Genomic DNA, 12,729 nt, shown 5'->3' on the forward strand with positions numbered 1-12,729 from the left:
AACCTTAAAAAAGAAATATCATAGTATACTGTCCCTTTAACCTTGAGATGCTGCTGAAATGTATGTGTTTGTTAAGGCTTCCAGGGAGTTACATTGTTTTTTTAGTCAGTGCAAGGGTTTCTGCGCCTGCAATTTGTGGCGAGATGAGAATGGAGTAGTTTTTCTGAAATCTGTGCGCGTAAGTCCTTATGCTGTATATTGGATACCAAACTGCGTGTGTTTTGTATGTCAGTCTATGGGTAAAAATAATACGGGCGAAAGCAGAAATATACGCGCGTAAGTTGTATGCTATGCCGTATATGGGATACCGAACCAGCGCAAAATTTGGCGTCGCCGGCTTTTGCGGGCGACGCTGCATGTCGGATCGGGCCCTTTGTGTTTGAAAAAAATGGGCGGCAAAGGGCTTTACCATATGTATATATATATATATATATATATATACACATATACATACATACACATTTCTAAATATCTTCACTTACAGGTTAATGTACTTTTTATTGTAAATACATATTTCTATATATACCTATACCTGTAAATATATTCCTATATATATTTATTTTACATTAGCAGTATTAGATACAGTATACAGTTGTATGCAACAGTTTAGGCACCCCTGAAAATTTCCATGATTTTCATTTATAAATAATTCATTTATAAATAATTGGGTGTTTGGATCAGCAGTTTCATTTTGATCTATCAAATAACTGAAAGACACAGTAATATTTCAGTAGTAAAAACAGAATTTATGTTTACCTGATAAATTTCTTTCTCCAACGGTGTGTCCGGTCCACGGCGTCATCCTTACTTGTGGGATATTCTCTTCCCCAACAGGAAATGGCAAAGAGCCCAGCAAAGCTGGTCACATGATCCCTCCTAGGCTCCGCCTACCCCAGTCATTCGACCGACGTTAAGGAGGAATATTTGCATAGGAGAAACCATATGGTACCGTGGTGACTGTAGTTAAAGAAAATAAATTATCAGACCTGATTAAAAAACCAGGGCGGGCCGTGGACTGGACACACCGTTGGAGAAAGAAATTTATCAGGTAAACATAAATTCTGTTTTCTCCAACATAGGTGTGTCCGGTCCACGGCGTCATCCTTACTTGTGGGAACCAATACCAAAGCTTTAGGACACGGATGAAGGGAGGGAGCAAATCAGGTCACCTAAATGGAAGGCACCACGGCTTGCAAAACCTTTCTCCCAAAAATAGCCTCAGAAGAAGCAAAAGTATCAAACTTGTAAAATTTGGTAAAAGTGTGCAGTGAAGACCAAGTCGCTGCCCTACATATCTGATCAACAGAAGCCTCGTTCTTGAAGGCCCATGTGGAAGCCACAGCCCTAGTGGAATGAGCTGTGATTCTTTCGGGAGGCTGCCGTCCGGCAGTCTCGTAAGCCAATCTGATGATGCTTTTAATCCAAAAAGAGAGAGAGGTAGAAGTTGCTTTTTGACCTCTCCTTTTACCTGAATAAACAACAAACAAGGAAGATGTTTGTCTAAAATCCTTTGTAGCATCTAAATAGAATTTTAGAGCGCGAACAACATCCAAATTGTGCAACAAACGTTCCTTCTTTGAAACTGGTTTTGGACACAGAGAAGGTACGATAATCTCCTGGTTAATGTTTTTGTTAGAAACAACTTTTGGAAGAAAACCAGGTTTAGTACGTAAAACCACCTTATCTGCATGAAACACCAGATAAGGAGGAGAACACTGCAGAGCAGATAATTCTGAGACTCTTCTAGCAGAAGAAATCGCAACTAAAAACAAAACTTTCCAAGATAATAACTTAATATCAACGGAATGTAAGGGTTCAAACGGAACCCCCTGAAGAACCGAAAGAACTAAATTGAGACTCCAAGGAGGAGTCAAAGGTTTGTAAACAGGCTTGATTCTAACCAGAGCCTGAACAAAGGCTTGAACATCTGGCACAGCTGCCAGCTTTTTGTGAAGTAATACCGACAAGGCAGAAATCTGTCCCTTCAGGGAACTAGCAGATAATCCTTTTTCCAATCCTTCTTGAAGGAAGGATAGAATCCTAGGAATCTTAACCTTGTCCCAAGGGAATCCTTTAGATTCACACCAACAGATATATTTTTTCCAAATTTTGTGGTAAATCTTTCTAGTTACAGGCTTTCTGGCCTGAACAAGAGTATCGATAACAGAATCTGAGAATCCTCGCTTCGATAAAATCAAGCGTTCAATCTCCAAGCAGTCAGCTGGAGTGAAACCAGATTCGGATGTTCGAACGGACCCTGAATAAGAAGGTCTCGTCTCAAAGGTAGCTTCCAAGGTGGAGCCGATGACATATTCACCAGATCTGCATACCAAGTCCTGCGTGGCCACGCAGGAGCTATCAAGATCACCGACGCCCTCTCCTGATTGATCCTGGCTACCAGCCTGGGGATGAGAGGAAATGGCGGGAACACATAAGCTAGTTTGAAGGTCCAAGGTGCTACTAGTGCATCCACTAGAGCCGCCTTGGGATCCCTGGATCTGGCCCCGTAGCAAGGAACTTTGAAGTTCTGACGAGAGGCCATCAGATCCATGTCTGGAATGCCCCACAGGTGAGTGACTTGGGCAAAGATTTCCGGATGGAGTTCCCACTCCCCCGGATGCAATGTCTGACGACTCAGAAAATCCGCTTCCCAATTTTCCACTCCTGGGATGTGGATAGCAGACAGGTGGCAGGAGTGAGACTCCGCCCATAGAATGATTTTGGTCACTTCTTCCATCGCTAGGGAACTCCTTGTTCCCCCCTGATGGTTGATGTACGCAACAGTTGTCATGTTGTCTGATTGAAACCGTATGAACTTGGTCCTCGCTAGCCGAGGCCAGGCCTTGAGAGCATTGAATATCGCTCTCAGTTCCAGAATATTTATCGGTAGAAGAGATTCTTCCCGAGACCAAAGACCCTGAGCTTTCAGGGATCCCCAGACCGCGCCCCAGCCCATCAGACTGGCGTCGGTCGTGACAATGACCCACTCTGGTCTGCGGAACGTCATCCCTTGAGACAGATTGTCCAGGGACAGCCACCAACGGAGTGAGTCTCTGGTCCTCTGATTTACTTGTATCTTCGGAGACAAGTCTGTATAGTCCCCATTCCACTGACTGAGCATGCACAGTTGTAATGGTCTTAGATGAATGCGCGCAAAAGGAACTATGTCCATCGCCGCTACCATCAACCCGATCACTTCCATGCACTGAGCTATGGAAGGAAGAGGAACGGAATGAAGTATCCGACAAGAGTCTAGAAGTTTTGTTTTTCTGGCCTCTGTTAGAAAGATCCTCATTTCTAAAGAGTCTATAATTGTTCCCAAGAAGGGAACCCTTGTTGACGGGGATAGAGAACTCTTTTCCACGTTCACTTTCCAGCCGTGAGATCTGAGAAAGGCCAGGACAATGTCCGTGTGAGCCTTTGCTTGAGGAAGGGACGACGCTTGAATCAGAATGTCGTCCAGGTAAGGTACTACTGCAATGCCCCTTGGTCTTAGCACCGCTAGAAGGGAGCCTAGTACCTTTGTGAAAATCCTTGGAGCAGTGGCTAATCCGAAAGGAAGCGCCACGAACTGGTAATGTTTGTCCAGGAATGCAAACCTTAGGAACCGATGATGTTCCTTGTGGATAGGAATATGTAGATACGCATCCTTTAAATCCACCGTGGTCATGAATTGACCCTCCTGGATGGAAGGAAGAATAGTTCGAATGGTTTCCATCTTGAAAGATGGAACCTTGAGAAACTTGTTTAAGATCTTGAGATCTAAGATTGGTCTGAACGTTCCCTCTTTTTTGGGAACTATGAACAGATTGGAGTAGAACCCCATCCCTTGTTCTCTTAGTGGAACAGGATGAATCACTCCCATTTTTAACAGGTCTTCTACACAATGTAAGAACGCCTGTCTTTTTATGTGGTCTGAAGACAACTGAGACCTGTGGAACCTCCCCCTTGGGGGAAGTCCCTTGAATTCCAGAAGATAACCCTGGGAGACTATTTCTAGCGCCCAAGGATCCAGAACATCTCTTGCCCAAGCCTGAGCGAAGAGAGAGAGTCTGCCCCCCACCAGATCCGGTCCCGGATCGGGGGCCAATATTTCATGCTGTCTTGGTAGCAGTGGCAGGCTTCTTGGCCTGCTTTCCCTTGTTCCAGCCTTGCATTGGTCTCCAAGCTGGCTTGGCTTGAGAAGTATTACCCTCTTGCTTAGAGGACGTAGCACTTTGGGCTGGTCCGTTTTTACGAAAGGGACGAAAATTGGGTCTATTTTTTGCCTTGAAAGGCCGATCCTGAGGAAGGGCGTGGCCCTTACCCCCAGTGATATCCGAGATAATCTCTTTCAAGTCAGGGCCAAACAGCGTTTTCCCCTTGAAAGGAATGTTTAGTAGCTTGTTCTTGGAAGACGCGTCAGCCGACCAAGATTTCAACCAAAGCGCTCTGCGCGCCACAATAGCAAACCCAGAATTCTTAGCCGCTAACCTAGCCAATTGCAAAGTGGCGTCTAGGGTGAAAGAATTTGCCAATTTGAGAGCATTGATTCTGTCCATAATCTCCTCATAAGGAGGAGAATCACTATCGAGCGCCTTTATCAGTTCATCAAACCAGAAACATGCGGCTGTAGTGACAGGGACAATGCATGAAATTGGTTGTAGAAGGTAACCCTGCTGAACAAACATCTTTTTAAGCAAACCTTCTAATTTTTTATCCATAGGATCTTTGAAAGCACAACTATCCTCTATGGGTATAGTGGTGCGTTTGTTTAAAGTAGAAACCGCTCCCTCGACCTTGGGGACTGTCTGCCATAAGTCCTTTCTGGGGTCGACCATAGGAAACAATTTTTTAAATATGGGGGGAGGGACGAAAGGAATACCGGGCCTTTCCCATTCTTTATTAACAATGTCCGCCACCCGCTTGGGTATAGGAAAAGCTTCTGGGAGCTCCGGCACCTCTAGGAACTTGTCCATTTTACATAGTTTCTCTGGGATGACCAACTTTTCACAATCATCCAGAGTGGATAATACCTCCTTAAGCAGAATGCGGAGATGTTCCAACTTAAATTTAAATGCAATTACATCAGGTTCAGCCTGTTGAGAAATGTTCCCTGAATCAGTAATTTCTCCCTCAGACAAAACCTCCCTGGCCCCCTCAGATTGGGTTAGGGGCCCTTCAGAGATATTAATATCAGCGTCGTCATGCTCTTCAGTAACTAAAACAGAGCAGCCACGCTTACGCTGACAAGGGTTCATTTTGGCTAAAATGTTTTTGACAGAATTATCCATTACAGCCGTTAATTGTTGCATAGTAAGCAGTATTGGCGCGCTAGATGTACTAGGGGCCTCCTGAGTGGGCAAGACTCGTGTAGACGAAGGAGGGAATGATGCAGTACCATGCTTACTCCCCTCACTTGAGGAATCATCTTGGGCATCATTGTCATTATCACATAAATCACATTTATTTAAATGAACAGGAATTCTGGCTTCCCCACATTCAGAACACAGTCTATCTGGTAGTTCAGACATGTTAAACAGGCATAAACTTGATAATAAAGTACAAAAAACGTTTTAAAATAAAACCGTTACTGTCACTTTAAATTTTAAACTGAACACACTTTATTACTGCAATTGCGAAAAAACATGAAGGAATTGTACAAAATTCACCAAATTTTCACCACAGTGTCTTAAAGCCTTAAAAGTATTGCACACCAAATTTGGAAGCTTTAACCCTTAAAATAACGGAACCGGAGCCGTTTTAACACTTTAACCCCTTTACAGTCCCTGGTATCTGCTTTGCTGAGACCCAACCAAGCCCAAAGGGGAATACGATACCAAATGACGCCTTCAGAAAGTCTTTTCTAAGTATCAGAGCTCCTCTCACATGCGACTGCATGCCATGCCTCTCAAAAACAAGTGCGCCACACCGGCGCGAAAATGAGGCTCTGCTTATGCTTTGGGAAAGCCCCAGAGAAATAAGGTGTCTAATACAGTGCCTGCCGATATTATAATATCAATAAACCCAGATAAAATGATTCCTCAAAGCTAAATATGTTTTAAAACTTAATCGATTTAGCCCAGAAAAAGTCTACAATCTTAATAAGCCCTTGTGAAGCCCTTATTTACCATCGTAATAAACATGGCTTACCGGATCCCATAGGGAAAAATGACAGCTTCCAGCATTACATCGTCTTGTTAGAATGTGTCATACCTCAAGCAGCAAGAGACTGCACACTGTTCCCCCAACTGAAGTTAATTGCTCTCAACAGTCCTGTGTGGAACAGCCATGGATTTTAGTTACGGTGCTAAAATCATTTTCCTCATACAAACAGAAATCTTCATCTCTTTTCTGTTTCTGAGTAAATAGTACATACCAGCACTATTTTAAAATAACAAACTCTTGATTGAATAATAAAAACTACAGTTAAACACTAAAAAACTCTAAGCCATCTCCGTGGAGATGTTGCCTGTACAACGGCAAAGAGAATGACTGGGGTAGGCGGAGCCTAGGAGGGATCATGTGACCAGCTTTGCTGGGCTCTTTGCCATTTCCTGTTGGGGAAGAGAATATCCCACAAGTAAGGATGACGCCGTGGACCGGACACACCTATGTTGGAGAAATGAGGTTTATTGGATTAACAGAAAATGTGCCATATGCATCAAAACAAAATTAGACAGGTGCATACATTTGGGCACCCTTGTCATTTTGTTGATTTGAATACCTGTAACTACCTAGCACTTATTAATTGGAACACACAATTGGTTTGGTGAGGCCATTAAGCCTTGAACTTCATAGACAGGTGCATCCAATCATGAGAAAAGGTATTTAAGGTGGCCAATTGCAACTTGTTGTTCTCTTTGACTCTCCTCTGAAGAGTGGCAACATGAGGGCCTCAAAACAACTCTCAAATGACCTGAAAACAAAGATTGTTCAACATTATGGTTTAGGGGAAGGCTACAAAAAGCTATCGCAGAGATTTAAGCTGTCAGTGTCCACTGTGAGGAACATAGTGAGGAAATGGAAGACCACAGGCACAGTTCTTGTTGAAGTGGCAGGCCAACTAAAATATCGGAGAGGCAAAAGATGGTGAGAACGGTCATAAACAGCCCACCTCCAAAGACCTACAACATAATCTTGCTGCAGATGGTGTCACTGTGCATTGTTCAACAATTCAGCGCACTTTGCACAAGGAGAAGCTGTATGGGAGGGTGATGTGGAAGAAGCCTTTTCTGCACACACGCCACAAACAGTCGCTTGAGGTATGCAAACGCACATTTGGACAAGCCAGCTCCATTTTGGAAGAAGGTGCTGTGGACTGATAAAACAAAGATTGAGTTATTTGGTCATAACAAGGGGCTTTATGCATGGTGGCAAAAGAACACAGCGTTCCAAGACAAACACTTGCTACCCACAGTAAAATTTGGTGGATGTTCCATCATGCTGTTAGAATGTGTGGCCAGTGCCGGTACTGGGAATCTTGTTAAAGTTGAGGGTCGCATGGATTCCACTTAATATCAGCAGATACTTGAGAATAATGTTGAGGAATCAATCACAAAGTTACGCCAGGTCTGGATATTTCAACAAGAAAACGACCCAAAACATTGCTCAAAATCTACTCTGGCATTTATGCAGAGGAACAAGTACAATGTTCTGGAATGGCCATCCCAGTCCCCAGACCTGAATATCATTGAAAATCTGTGGGGTGATTTGAAGTGGGCTTTCCATGCTCGGCAACCATCAAACCTAACTGAACTGGAGATGTTTTGAAAGGAGAAATAGTCCAAAATACCTTCATCCAGAATCCAGACACTCATTACAAGCTATAGGAAGTGTCTAGAGGCTGTTATTTCTGCTAAAGGAGGCTCTACTAAATATTGATGTAATATTTCTGTTGGGGTGCCCAAACTTATGCATCTGTCTAATTTCGTTTGGATGCATATTGCACATTTTCTGTTAATCCAATAAACCTCATTTCACTACTGAAATATTACTGTGTCCTTCAGTTATTTAATAGATCAAAATGAAGTTGCTGATCCAAACACCCAATTATTTATAAATGAAAATCATGGAAATTGTCAGTGGTGCCACAACTTTTACATACAACTCTATATAGAAATATATATTTAATAATAAGAGTACATTTTCTATGAGAAGAACATCGGAATGTTAAATATGTATAACAGGTATCGGGTTTAACAACTTAGGACTAATGCGGTCAGGTTAGCGCACATGAATAATTGATACCTTTAATGCACGACTTTATATATCACATATCCCTATCCCAAACTGGCTTTAATAGCGATGATAAGGTAATGAAATATAAAACAATGGAGAGTTTGTGAATAAAATGACAGTGGCTAGCCTTGTCTACTCCAGTAACAAGTCCAGTTTGGCTCCTGCAAGCAATGGAAGTGGTGAGTGGAGTTTGGCTACTGAAAATCAACAGCAGCAAACAGGGTGTTAATGCATTCAAAACATTGCAAACTCAACTATTATGTTAAAATAATGTAATAATAATAATAACTGCAGAAACATCTTGTACTTACAAGCACCTAGATTTAGAGTTTTGTCGGTAAAGACCCGCGGTGTTAACAAGGCTTTTTTTTCCAGCGCACCCTTAAGACCACGCTGGTATTTAGAGTTGTCTGAATGGCTGCGTTAGCCTCAGAAAAGGGAGCGTTGAGCAACATTTAGCTCCACTTCAACCCTCAATACCAGCGTTGCCTACGGTAGCAGTAAACTGGAAAAACGTGCTTGTGCACGATATCCCCATAGGAAACAATGGGGCTAAGCTGGCTGAAAAAAAAAAGCAGCGTTCAGCTCCTAACGCAGCCCCATTGTTTCCTATGGGGAAACACTTTCTAAATCTACACCTAACACCCTAACATGAACCCCGAGTCTAAACACCCCTAACCTTACACTTATTAACCCCTAATCTGCTGCCCCCGCTATCGCTGACACCTGCATTATATTATTAACCCCTAATCTGCCACTCCGGACACCGCCGCAACCTACATTATAGCTATGAACCCCTAATCTACTGCCCCTAACATCGCCGACACCTATATTATATTTATTACCCCCTAATCTGCCCCCCCCCCAACGTCAACGCCACCTACCTACACTTATTAACCCCTAATCTGCCGACCGGACCCCACCGCCACTATAATAAATGTATTAACTACTAAACCGCCACACTTCCGCCTCGCAAACCCTATAATAAATTTTATTAACCCTAATCTGCCCTCCCTAACATCGCCGCCACCTACCTACAATTATTAACCCCTAATCTGCTGCCCCCAACGTCGCCGCTACTATAATAATGTTATTAACCCCTAAACCTAAGTCTAACCCTAACCATAACACCCCCTAACTTAAATATAATTTAAATTAATCTAAATAAATTTACTATAATTAACTAAATTATTCCTATTTAAAACTAAATACTTACCTATAAAATAAACCCTAACATAGCTACAATATAACTAATAGTTACATTGTAGCTATTTTAGGATTTATATTTATTTTACAGGCAACTTTGTATTTATTTTAACTAGGTACAATAGCTATTAAATAGTTAATAACTATTTAATAGCTACCTAGTTAAAATAATTACAAAATTACCTGTAAAATAATTCCTAACCTAAGTTACAAATACACCTAACACTACACTATCAATAAATCAATTAAATAAATTAACTTCAATTATCTAAACTAAAATACAATTAAATAAACTAATCTATAATACAAAAAAAAACAAACACTAAATTACAGAAAATAATTTTTTTTTACAAGAAGTTTAAACTAATTACACCAAATCTAAGCACCCTAATAAAATAAAAAAGCCCCCCAAAATAATAAAATGCCCTACCCTATTCTAAATTACAAAGTAATCAGCTCTTTTACCAGCCCTTAAAAGGGCTTTTTGCAGGGCATTGCCCCAAAGTAATCAACTCTTTTACCTTAAATAAAAATACAACCCCCCCACATTAAAACCCACCACCCACATACCCCTACTCTAACCCACCCAAACCCCCCTTAAATAAACCTAACACTAACCCCCTGAAGATCTCCCTACCTTGAGTCGTCTTCACCCAGCCGAGCCGAATTCTTCATCCAAGTGGAGCAACAAGAGGTCCTCCATCCGGTAGAAGTCTTTATCCAAGTGGGGCAAGAAGATGTCCTCCATCCGGTAGAAGTCTTCATCCAAGCGGGGTCTTCTATCTTCATCCATCCGGAGCGCAGCCATCTTCCATACAGCCAACCCGGAGCCATCCTCTTCAACCGACGAACTAACGACGAATGACGGTTCCTTTAAGGGACGTCATCCAAGATGGCGTCCCTCGAATTCCGATTGGCTGATAGGATTCTATCAGCCAATCGGAATTAAGGTAAGAAAAATCTGATTGGCTGATTGAATCAGCCAATCAGATTGAAGATCAATCCGATTGGCTGATCCAATCAGCCAATCGGATTGACCTTGCATTCTATTGGCTGATCGGAACAATGTCATCCAGGCGAATCACACTGCAAAGCCGAGAGTTCTGAAACTCTCCAAGCAGAAGAGATGGCAAAAAGAAATAAAAACTTCCAAAGATAAAAACTTAATATCTATGGAATGCAACGGCTCAAACGGAACCTGCTGCAAAACTTAAAGTGAAGGTCCATTTTGATGAATTAGTGCCCGGTTTTTAATAAACCTATTAAAAACAAGGGCATTTTAATTAATTAAAATTGACATTTCACTGTTTTCTTCAAAAAAGCCTTCCCTGGCAGCCGCTCCAGCACTTCCTCCACCCGTCGCAAGCCTTCTTCGCGGGTCCAAAATTATGAATCCGGCTTCCTCCAATCACAGCGTTGCATCAGGCCAAGATTCCCCAAGGGGGGAAGCTGTGATTGGAGGAAGCCTGATAAGTCATTTCTGATGTCTGCAGAGGCTTCCGATGGCCGGGGGAAATCGCTGGAGCGGCATTCAGGATTAAAAGGTACATTTTTAAAGAAAACAGTGAAATGTCAATTTTGATGAATTAAAGTGCCCATGTTTTTAATAGGTTTATTAAAAACTGGGCACTAATTCATCAAAATGAACCTTCACTTTAAAGAACAAGGTTAAGGCTCCGAGGAGCAACAGGCTTTAACACAGGCCGCATTCTGACCAGGGCCTGACAAAACGATAGAAACCTGACAATCCCTTCTCCAGATCCTAGGAATCCTAACCCTACTCCAAGAGTAGCCCTTGGATTTACACCAATAAAGGTAATCACTCCATATCTTATGGTAAATCTTCTAGAAAACAAGCTTACGAGCCTGAATCATGGTCTCAATGACCAACTCAGAAAACCATGCTTAGACAGAACTAAGCATTCAATCTCCAAGCAGTCAGCTTCAGAGAAATGAGATTTGGATAAAGGAAAGGACCCCGAGATAGAAGGTCCTTCCTCAGAGGAAACCTCCAAGGTGGAAGAGATGACATCTTTACTAGGTCTGCACACCAGATCCTGCAAGGCCATGCTGGAGCTATAAGAATTACCAATGCTCTCTCCTGAATGATACAATGTTTCGTAGAAGGAGAGCAAATGGAGAAAACAGATATGCGGGACTGAAATCACAAGGAATCGCCAGATAAACTATCAGGGCGACCTGCGGATCTCTAAACCCAGAACCGTACTTTGGAAGCTTGGCGATCTGCCAAGATACCATTAGATCCAACTCCAGCACCCCCCCATTGAGGGTTAACCTGGAGAACACCTCCGGATGGAGAGTCTACTCCCCAGGGTGAAATTTTTGTCTCCTCAGGAAGTCCGCTTCCCAGTTGTCTACACCTAGAATGAGGATGACAGATAGACAGCAATTCTGAGCTTCCATCCACTGAACAATCCGAGCCACCTCCTTCATGGCTAAGGAACTCCGAGTTCCTCCCTGGAGGTTAAGGTAAGACACTGAGGAGATATTGTCTGACTGAAACCTGATAAACCAGACTAAGGACAACTGAGGCCAAGCCATCAGAGCATTAAAAATCACTCTCAACTCCAAGATGTCTATAGGGAGAGCAGACTCCTCTCGAGTCCATAGACTCTGCACCTTAAGGAGTCCTAGACTGCTCCTCAGACCAGCAGGCTGGCGTCCGTGGACACAATCACACAGGAAGGTCTCTGGAAGCATGTGCCCTGAGACAGATGTTCCCAAGAAGCCAACACGGGAAAGAATCTCTTGTCAACTGATCCAGAATTAGCTCTAAGACAGATTCAAATGGACTCCGTTCCATTGTTTGAGCATATATTACTGCAGAAACCTCAGACAGAATTGAGCAAAGGGAAAGAATGTTTGATTTTCTGACCTCTGTCAAAAATATTTTCATAGATAGAGAAATTATTGTGGTCCTTAAAAAAAAAAACTACCCCTGTAGCTGAAACAAGGGAACTCTTTCCCAGATTCAACTTCCGTCCAATGAATGTAGAAAAAACAACAAGATCTCTGAATGAGAGTTTGCTTGCTGAAAGGATGGCACCTGAACCCAAATGTCATCTAGGAAGGGCGCCACTGCAATTCCCCGAAACCTAAGCACTGCCAAGAGGGTCCCAAGAGCATCTAAGAAAAATCTGGGAGCTGTGGTAAGGCCAAAGGGAAAAGCCACAAACTGAAAGTGTCTGTCCAGAAAGGCAAATCTTTGGAACTTGAAGATACGTGTCCTTCAGGTCTAGGGTAGTCAGGAACTGACCCTCTTGGACCAAAGGAAGAATGTAA

The sequence above is a fragment of the Bombina bombina genome, chromosome 2 (assembly GCF_027579735.1).
Source record: "Bombina bombina isolate aBomBom1 chromosome 2, aBomBom1.pri, whole genome shotgun sequence".
NCBI classification, from domain to species: Eukaryota; Metazoa; Chordata; class Amphibia; order Anura; family Bombinatoridae; genus Bombina; species Bombina bombina.